The sequence below is a fragment of the Trichechus manatus genome, unplaced genomic scaffold (genome assembly GCF_000243295.1).
Source record: "Trichechus manatus latirostris isolate Lorelei unplaced genomic scaffold, TriManLat1.0 scaffold00138, whole genome shotgun sequence".
NCBI classification, from domain to species: domain Eukaryota; kingdom Metazoa; phylum Chordata; class Mammalia; order Sirenia; family Trichechidae; genus Trichechus; species Trichechus manatus.
In genome coordinates this window covers 3,924,238-3,935,230 of record NW_004444074.1, presented here as the reverse complement: position 1 = coordinate 3,935,230, position 10,993 = coordinate 3,924,238, and positions in this window count along the sequence as shown.

The window sequence follows — 10,993 nt, the reverse complement described above, 5'->3', positions numbered from 1 at the left end:
AATGACAGATAAACAGAAAATCACAAAACCAGCCTGAGAGAAAAGACACATTACAAAGATAATGACAGCAGGTTTATCTTCAGAAACAATGCAAGCCTGAAGGCAGTGGAACAACATCTTTTAAAGTGGTGAAGGAAAACAACCTGTCAAATAGAATTCTTTACCCAGCAAAAACGTCTTTTAAAGCTCACTTTCAAAGATAAAGGTGAAATAAAGACTTTTTCAGGCATTCAAAAGCTGGAAGAATCACCAGCACAACTGCAGTACGGAAAACATTAAAAGAAGTGCTTCGGAAAGCAGGAAAATGATACCAAATCGACATCTGACTCTATAGAAAGGAATGAAGAGTACCAGAAATGCTAAGCGTGTACGTAACTACATGCCTTTTTTTCTTAGTATTTAAATATCTTTAAGAGAGAATCAACTGTTTAAAGTAAAAATAATAACAATAAGTGTGGAGTTTATAACATAGGTAGAACTAAAATGTATGAAAACAACTTAAAGGCCAGGAAGAGATAAGTGGAAGTTAGAGTCGTAATGTTCTTATATGACACAAAGCAGTAGAATATCACTTGAAAGTGAATGACGGTAAGCTAAAGATGTATACTATAAATCCTAAAGCAAACACTAAAATAAAACAAAGAGTTATTGTCAGATTGGATAAAAAAACAAGACCCAACTTTATGCTATCTACAAGAAACTCACTTCAAATATACAGATAAGTTAAAAGTAAATGCCCGTTATACACAAATTTTCCAGATAATTTAAGTGGAGGGAATACTTCTCAACTCATTCTATGAGGCCAGCATTATCCTGACACCAAAACCAGAAAGCAAACATTATAAAAAAAGAAGACTACAGACCAATGTCCTTCATGAGCATAGATGCAAACATTCTTAAAACTTTAGCAAATCAACTCCAACAGTATATAAAAAGGCTAATACATCATGACCAAATGATTTATCTAGGCATGCAAAGTTGGCTTAACATTCGAAAATCAGTGTACTTTACCATTTACAAACTGAAAAAAGAAAACCCATATGATAATCTCAATAGATGCAGAAAAATCATCTCACAAAATTCAACAGCTATTCTCGATAAGAACTCTCTTATCCAGAGAGGTTAATGTGTTGCTATGTTGAGAATAGCCTGAAGGTGGTCAAAGGGGAAAGCAAGGAGTTCAGTTAGAAGTCTATTACAACAATCCCAGGTAGAGACAGACCAGGGTGATCTGATCATGGAGGTGGTGAGCAGTGGTTAGATTCTGGTTATTCGGAAGGTTAAGTCCAACAGAATTTGCTGATGGAATGGCTGCAGGGAGTGAGAGAAAGAAAGGAGTCAAGAAGGACGACTCCAAGATTTTTGGCCTGAGCAATTAAAAGGGTAAAGCTGTGATTAATAATGATGGGGATGATGGTGGGAGCAGCAGGTTTTGGTGGGATATATCAAAAGTTTGATTTTGGACATGTTAAATTTGAGGTGTACATTAGACCTCCAAGTTGAAATAGCCAACAGACAGTGGACATATAAATCCAGAGATAAAGAGAGAGATCACATTGGAGCTATAAATTTGGGAGTCTTCAGCATGCAGTTAGTGTTTAAATCCAGGAGAGAAGGATGAAATCACCAAGAGTCTGAGAGAAGACAGAAAAAAAGGTGTCAAGGACTTAGTCCTGGAGCCCTCCATTATTAAGAGATTTGATAAAGGAGAATCTAGCAAAGGGGACTGGAAAAGAGTGGTCAGTGAAGCAGGAAGAAAACTAGGAGAGTGTGGAAGCCAAAAAGAGAGTGTTTCAAGGAAGAAGGAAATGTGTCAAATGCTGCTGCTAAGCGTAAGATGATGGCTGAGCACTGACCGTTAAACTTAGCAATATGGAGGTCATCAGAGACCTTGACAAGAACAATTTAAGTGCAGTAAGTGGAGGCAAAAAGCCTGTTTAGAATGGGTTCAAAAGAGAATGGGAATATCAATCCTTCACAAACTCTTCCAAAAAACAGAAGAGGAGAGAACACTTCACAAGTAATTCTACAAGGCCAGTATTACCCTGATACCAAAACCAGGCAAAGACATCATGACAAAAGAAAATCACGGAACAACATCCCTTATGAATATAGATGTGAATATCTTCAACACAATACTAGCAAATGAAATGTAAAATGGTGCAGCCACTTTGGAAAAAAAGTCTGGCAGTTCCTCAAAAAGTTAAACAAAGGGTTACCTTATGACCCACTTTTAGGTATTGTAAAAATGGCATAGTGGGGGTATCTGACCTCTTCGAACTTCACAAAGGGGAAGGAGAATCAAGAGCAACAGCCCAAGGTTGATTCCTGTGAGGCAGAGGTCAGATATATATATCTCCTCCCTCCAACCTTTTTACCAATTCTGACACCTGCCGTCCCTGATCAAAGAACTGTATCCTGAGTTGCTTCTGGTCCTGAAGTGTAATCTGTTGTTGTTAGCTGTTAGGTACCATCGAGTAGGTTCCAACTCATAGCGATCCCATGTACAACAGAACAAAACACTGCCTGGTCCTGTGCCAGCCCCATGATTGTTCCTGTGCTTGAGCCCATTGTTGCAGCCACTGTGTCAATCCATCTCGTTGAGGGTCTTCCTCTTTTTTGCTGACCCTCCACTTCACCAGGCATGATGTGCTTCTCCAAGGACTAGTTCCTCCTGATAACATGTCCAAAGAAGTGAGATGAAGTCTCGTCATCCTCGCTTCTAAGAACATTCTGGCTGTACTTCTTCCAAGATAGATTTGTTCGTTCTTTTGGCAGTCCATGGTATATTCAATATTCTTCGATCAGGACAGCTTCTTCTCAGCTGCGCCCGTAGGCAGGCCTCTCTCTGGCCTCTCGGCGTTGCCTCTCAGGCAAGTGTTACAAAGCTCCTAAGCTCCATGGGTTGGCAGCCATCTCCTGGTTCTTGCCGTTTTGCGCTGCTATTGCTTTTGTAAACTGCTGTACCATCGTCTCTCGCTGTTTCCCGTGTCACAGCTCCTCTCTCTCTCTCTCCATCCATGTCTCCCTTTAAGCCTAGCGGGATGACAAAACTGACCAATCCCTTCGTTAGGGTTCCATACACCTGATCTGCATGGCTTCACTCCCACAAGGGTCCCATACACCTTATTTGTATTATTAGCAAGCTCTGTCCAATCCCCTTGGTGGGGAACAAGCACCTTATCTTCATAGTCTTACCCAGTCATTTAGTGGGAGTTACAAGACCATGGCAAGAAAGGCCATGTAAAAGCAATCCATCACACCAAAGATACATATATCCAAAAGACTTGAAAGTAGGGACTCAGATACTTGTCACAAATGTTCAATGCAGTGCAATTCATAATAGCCAAAAAAATGGAAACAAACCAAATGCCCATCAACTGATAAATGGATAAACACAATGTGGTATATCCATACAATGGAATATTTTATTGAGCCATAAAAGGAATGAAGTAATGATACATTTTACAACATGGATGCACCTTGAAAATTTTATGCTAAGTGAAAGAAGCCAGATACAGAAGGCTATGTGTTGTATGATTCTATTTATATGAAATATCTAGAATAAGCAAGCCACAGAGATAGGAAGTAGATCAGTGTTTGCCACGGGCTGGGGGGAGTGATTGCAAATGGGTAGGAGTTTTTTTTTGGGGGGTGGTGATGAAAATTTCTGGAATTAGATAGTGGCAATGGTTGTACAACTTTGTGAATATACTAAAAACCATTGAATTGCACATTTTAATAGGATGAGTTTTATGGTCTGGGAATGATAGCTCAATTTAAAAAGAGACTGGGGGAGACACTGGAGAAACTCTTTCAAGAAATATTGTTACCGTAAAGGGGAACAGAAATGGGGACAAGATGATACTTTTTTTCAGATGGAAGAAATAATAACATGTTTGTATGTTAACAGAAAGGTCCAGGGGAAAGAGAAAAAAATTAATGGGAGAGAGAGCAGAGAATTGCTGGAGGCATTTAGATGAGAGAGGTTGCTTTGTGGACAGCTGATCTGCAGCAGCAGCAGAGAAAAGTAGAACAGATCCATACAATACAGGTAGATGGGTATATATGGTGTGGGAGCTTGAGGAAGTTCTCTTCCGAGTGCCTTCCTTCCCAGAACTCGGTCTATGTTCCTTGCATATCCTGCGTATAGCCTCCTATCTCAACACATGCCTTCAAAGAAAGCAAACTGCCTTCAAAGAGAACAAGCAAACCAATCCCGAAAAATCATCTGCCCCAATAGCTTTTTAAAATTAATTTTACCCCAAAGTGGTCGTTCTTTTTCTCTGAGCCCTTTCCACAATGTTATTTATTTCTATGTTATTTTTATGTATTTTTAAATTAAGTGTTATTTTATTATTGAAGAGTAACACTTGCACAAATAAAATTCAAAAGGTACAGAAAGTAAATCTTTCTCTTACCTCTGTCTGGGTTCCTCCTCCTTGAGGCCAGTTTACTGTATATCCTCCCAGAGGTATTCTATGCATATAAAAGCACATGTGTGTATATTTGTGCATATAGCCCTCCCAGCCCTTTTTAAACCACAAATGGTATCTAAACTTACCCGCTGTTCTGCATCTTGCTGTTTTCACTGAGTATATATCTTGGAGATTGTTTCTTATCAGTACACATAGTACTGCTTCATTCTTTTTCATAACTACCATGATGTAATGGTTTAAAAATAGGTCCACAAGGTCTTTGATACTGCTCTCTTCAAGAGGTGGGGCTTGATTTCCCTTCCCTTAAGTGTGGGCTAGACTTAGTGACTCACTTCTAAAGAACAGAATATGGCAGGAGCAATGTGTGCTCCCTGAGACTGGGTCATAAAAGACAATGCAGCATCCTCCTTGCTGTCTGTCTCCTGGATCACTTGTTCTGGGGGGAAGCCAGCCACCATGTGACTCAGGTAGCCCTATGGGCACAGGCCTACATGGTGAGGAACCGTGGTCTCCTGACAACAGCTAATGTGAGTGAACCATCTTGGAAACGGACCCTCCTCCAGTCCTAGTCAAGCCTTCAGATGACTGCACCTCTGCCCAACAGCTTGACTGCAGCCTCATGAGCAACCCTGAGCCAGAACCACCCAGCTAAACTGCTCCCTAATTCCTGACTTAAAGAAACTATGAGATTTTTAAAAAGTTTGTTATTTTAAGCCACCAAGTTTTAGGATAATTTGTTATTCAGCAATAGATAACAGACAGACAGACAGATAGATAGATAGCTGCCATCAAGTTGACTCCCACTCATGGTGATCCCATGTACAACAGAACGAAACATTGCCCAGTCCACGTCACCCTCACAATCACCGCATGTTCTCATCCATCACCGCAGCTATTACATCAATCCATCTCACTGAGGGTCTCCCACGCCCCTGCTGACTTTCTTCTTCACCAAACATGATGTCTTCCTCCAGTGATTGATCACGCTTGATGACATATCCAAAGCACGCAAGTTGGACAGTGTTCTATTCTGATTCCTAAGCTTTTATTTGGCTAATTTTCAGAAGTAGATCACCAAACCTTTCTTCTTGATCTTAGTCTGGAAGCTCCACTAAAACCTGTCCACCATGGGTGGCCTTGCTGGTATTTGAAATACCAGTGGTATAGCTTCCAGCTCATAGCAACACGAAAGCCACCACAGTACAACAAACTGACAGATGGGTGGTGGAGATAATTAATACACATGTATAAAGAATGAGTCGTATCTCCATCATCCCATTTCAACATGAAAAGCCCTTTGCCAGTCATATAGCAAGTCATGAATACAAGATATGATAATGCTTTCTTGTCCCATTGTCTCTTTCCCCACCTCCAACAGTGATCAGTACGTGCCTCTGAAACTGTGCAAGCCACCTTTTGCTCTGCAATAACATAGTGTGACATTTGGTCTTTGAACTAAGGATGTGCTGGCCCACCTCATGTGTTGTCAAGACATGATTTCCCCTGCAGAAGTTGGTATATTCACCAGTGCTTCCACCAGCATTCTCGGGGTCAGTGTGGAGTGCTACATAATTTTAAGTTTTTGAAATGTTTCCACTTTGTTCAGAAAGGGAAGTCAGCTAAGAAACAAATCCGGCTCTCTGGGCCTTTTCTGTCTCTGCTCCTCATCTGGGCAGGCCTGTCTCCGCAGTGTGGAGAGGACCTGTCAACTGTGCTCTAATGATGTAGACAAAAAAATATATCATCTTTTCCCTGGAGTGAGAAGGCAGCTAATAGCATTCAGATATTTTGAGATGAAGCTGTTACCATGGGAATGTTCCTATATCTCTCCCTTAATAATGATGGGTAGAAACAATGTACAGCAAAGGCTCTCAGAATTCTAGAAATAAAGGAAACAAAGGAAGGAAAATGAAAGGCTGGAAGAACAGGCCCCAAAGAGAGGACTGATTAGTTCAGTCAAACTTCTGCCTCGCCTGCTTTCAAGGAAGGGGGGAGGGGAGTTCATAGGTCAGCAGTTTCTCTCCAAGGGTCAGGCCTGGAGTGATCCTAAGGTGGATGGGAGATGATTCTTCAGTATTGATGAAGTATTGCCTAAGCTGGTCTCTCCTTCTGGGCTTTGTGTGTGGGGTACAGAGTAGGGGAAGCAAACCAGAGACTTAGACAAATTCACAGACTTCTAAACATTTCTCCATCTTGGCCTTGGCAGAAGGTCAAGTTCTCCGTCCCAGGGCCTCAGATTGCACTTTGAAGGCAGGGAGCATGCTGGGCACACAGACATTTTCACCTTTTATCCCCAGAATTTCCTGTTTTTATGTCCTCTACAAGTACTCATGAACCATTTCTTAACAAAGAAGGGATCACTACCTTCCCTTCCACCCCAAACTACTCTCTCTTCATACACATGTCAGGGTTCCCCTAGGTCACTGCTAGCTGGGCTCCTGTTTCTCTGGAACCTTGACAAGTCAAAGGACAGAGGATTCATTGATGGGGAGAATAATGTTATCTTCTGTGACAGGCACTTTACCCTTGTGTGCCATAACCCTATACTCTCTCTTAGAAGGATTTGTTACCTTTTTATTGTTTCTATTTTTTTTAGAAGGGGCACCCTAATACAGACATCCAGCCAACAAAACAAATGGAAACCCAACCTGCTAGCTGGGAATTGAAGAACTCATACTGATAAGTGAGTCAAGCCATGGAGGTTGGGTGCCCCCTTAATATAAACCAAAACCCCAGACCCCCTGCTGTTGAGTCGATTCCAACTCATAGTGACCCTATAGCACGGAGTAGAACTGCCCCATAGGGCTTCCAAGGCTGTAAATCTTTACAGGAGCAGACTGACACATCTTTCTCCTGAGGTGCAGCTGGTGGGTTTGATCTGCAGACCTTTCGGTTAGCAGCCGAGTGCTTAACTACTGAGCCACCAGGGCTCCTCTCAATATACCAAACCAAAACTAAACTTGTTGCCATCAAGTCGACTCCTTAATATAAGCACCCCTTAAATACTACAAAAAGAGGAAAGAAGGGATACCATCCTACCAAACACTCCTGCACACATGAGCTGACGTGACATGAGGTGAGAGAGAATGACAATGGATTGGCTGCTCACCTAAGTCCTTATCTGTCAAGACCCCCCAGGCCTAGGTTTGCCTGAAGTATCACAACCAAGGGATTTCTTTTTTTTTTGTTCTTAACATCTTTTGTTAAAATACAATATAAGCAGCACTTGAACTGTTCCTTGTAACTACCTCCAGCTGGAGGCTAATCCTCATAAAAATGCAGCTAAAGGACCAGAAACCATATTTGGTTGGGTGAACAACCAGAAAACTCTTTGTCCTCCTTCTCTAAACAAGCACCAAGTGAAGCAATACATACAGCTGTCCCTGACTCTCACACCCTCCAGAACCCCACGTTTTCTGTTCTAAAATGTATGATCCACCAAAAGAGAATCAGCTGGAAACACTGTTCTGGCATAAACATAAGCTCAGGAGAGAGAGCAGCAGGGAGCTCTAAAGATAGGCGGCTCCACTGGATCAGCGAGACCAGCCAGCAAACACCCAGAGGCAAGCTGCCTTGGCCGACTTCCCAGGTCCCTTGGCTTTGGGATCTCCATAGTCCTGGCCAGGTAAAGAAGGCCCTCTCTGGCAAGTGACACACTTCTCTCAATTCTGTCTCTGACTGCCAGGAGGGCAGGGCATCTTCATTTGGGTTTGGAAGGTCCTTTCTGGTAAATAATATTTCTCACACCAGAAATGTGAATCCTATGTGGCAGAATCCTGATTGAAATGTAAGCTGCTATCTGCACCTAGCTGGCAAGCAGAGTTATAACAGGCAAGAGTTATAACCTGGCACATGTTTTAGCTGTCACTCATGCATAACAGGTGAGCAAAGCTTTCATGCTGCTTGAGATGAACGCCTGTTCTATGCCAAGCACATTACTCCACAGTATACTTTTCAAATTCAGCCCCTACTTGGACTTTTTTTTTTTTAAATAGAAGTGTGTCTAAATTTTTACATATCAAGCCAGAGGAAATTCCTTCACGGAGGTGATTGCTGATCTTCAGCCCCAAGAGTAGGAGGCATCTGAACTAGTTAAATGGTTTTTAGCTATGAACCGTCTAAGGTTCAAGGTGAACACCACCTCCTCCATAAAGCTTTCTGGGAACTCCCAGCTGGAGAATTGCCCCTTTGCTTGAATTCCCATTGCACTTGATTTTTTTTTAATTGTGGCAAAATACACATAATAAAATTTACTATTTGAATCATTTTTAAATGTACAGTTCAGTGGTATTAAGTGCATTCACGATGTTGGGCAACGTCACCACTATCTAGTTCCAGAACTTCATCATCACTCCAAACAGAAGCTCTGACCTTATTAAGCAGTCACTCCCCATCTCCCCCTCCCCCCAGACCCTGGCAACCACTAATCTGCTTTCTCTCCCTAAAGGTTTCTATAAATGGAATTGTACAATACATGGCCTTTTGTGTTTGACTTCTTTCATTTAGTATAATGGTTTCAAGGTTCATCCATTTTGTAGCATGTATCAGAATGTCATTCCTTTTTATAACCGAATAATATTCCATTGTAGGTATACACATTTTGCTTATCCGTTCATCTGCTGATGGGCATTTGGGTTGTTTCTACCTTTTGGCTATTGTGAACAGAGTTACTATGAGCATCTGTGCCACTGCACTTGATTTTACCTCTTACAATTCTTATCATTTCTCTTTCTCTAGTAGATATTTATTTGTATATTACATCCCTACTGTATTAGCAGCTTTTTAAATCTTCGTCACTACAACTGTTTCATCTTTGTTTCATGACACCCAGAACAACACCTTGTATACAGGAGGCTCCAAATATGTATTTCTGAATGAATGAATGACCAGGTAGCACAGAATCCCTCCTGATAAACCAAGAGCAGGCATAGGAGAGACAGCACTGAGCTCAGGCCAAGGAGCCTAGTTGACCAAGTGACTTGAAGAAAAGCTCAGACCCCAATTCACAAGCCTATGATCAGATTGTATGTATGGCAGATTGTATTTAAAGTCAAGGGGCTGCTAGTAGCAATGAGCTATACCTAGTGTCAAGATCTCAGTTTCTAAATGCCATTCTCCAATAAAAGGAACCAGTGTTCATTGGAGAAATATAGCTGATGACAGGACTAGGGCAGAGAAAGCACATGATGATACCTGGGAAGTACACAAATTGCCTGAAACATCCTGCGGTGCCAGAAAGTAAGGAAGTACTCAGAAAATAATCGGGCAAAGGGCAACACTTGCCCAAAAGCAATGAAGAGAAGGCGAGAAGGGACAGGAAAAATGGACGGATGGAAATGGGGAATTGGGGTGTGGAAGGGGAGTGTTGACACATTGTGGGGATTGCAACCAATGTTACAAAACAATCTGTGTATAAATTGTTGAATGAGAAATTAATTTGAATGAGAAACTGAAGTTTCACCTAAAGCACAATCAAAAAGAAAAGAATGGGGCACATGTTGAAAGGGTACATGAGCCAACTTGAAGAAGCTCCCAATGGCCAAATCTGGGATGACAACAGATGAGCAACAGTTGAGCAACAAAATAAATAACAATAGTAAAGGATTATGGTTCCTAGAATAAATATCCATGAGTCTATACTGGTATAAATAAATAATTGAATAAATAAGGAAAAAGGCAGAAGAAAAATAAGAAGGGCTGAGGCCTGTTCTCCCTTATAGTAGAATTCCAATTAATAAATGTAGAAGGAATGAGAGAAGTAGAAAATTTGGCAAATACCACAGTGATAACCCTTCAGGCAACAATCAGCCACAGTCAAACTCACAATGAGATCCCACTTCATACCCACTAGGATGGCTACAATAAAACAGTCAGATAATAACAAATGGTGGCGAGTATGTGGAGAAATTGGAACTCTCATAATTGCTAGTGGGAACACAAAGTGGTGCGGCTGCTTTGGGAAGCATTCTGGCAGTTCCTCAGAAAGTTAAACAGAACTACCATATGACCCAGCAATTCTACTCCTAGGTATACAACCAAGAGTAATGAAAACATACATCCACACAAAAACTTGTACACAAAGTTTGTAGCTGCATTATTCATAATAACCAAAAAGTGGAAACAACCCTAATGTCCATCATTTGGATAAACAAAATGTGGTATATCCAAACCAAAAAAAAAAAAAAAACCCAAACCAAACCCACTGCCATCAAGCCATCAAGTCAATTTTAACTCATAGCAACCCTATAGGACAGAGCAGAACTGCCCTATAGAGATTCCTAGGCTGTAAATCTTTATGGACGCAGATTGCCACATCTTTCTCCCGCAGAGCAGCTGGTGGATTCCAACCACTGACCTTTTGGTTAGCAGCTGAGCACTGTAACCACTGCACCACCAGGGCTCCTTATATCCATTCAATGGAATACTATTCAGCCATAAAAGGGAATGAAGTGCTGATATATATTACAATACAGATGAACCTCGAAAACATTATGCTAAATGAAAGAAGCCAGTTACAAAAGACCACATATTGTATGATTCCATTTATGAAATGC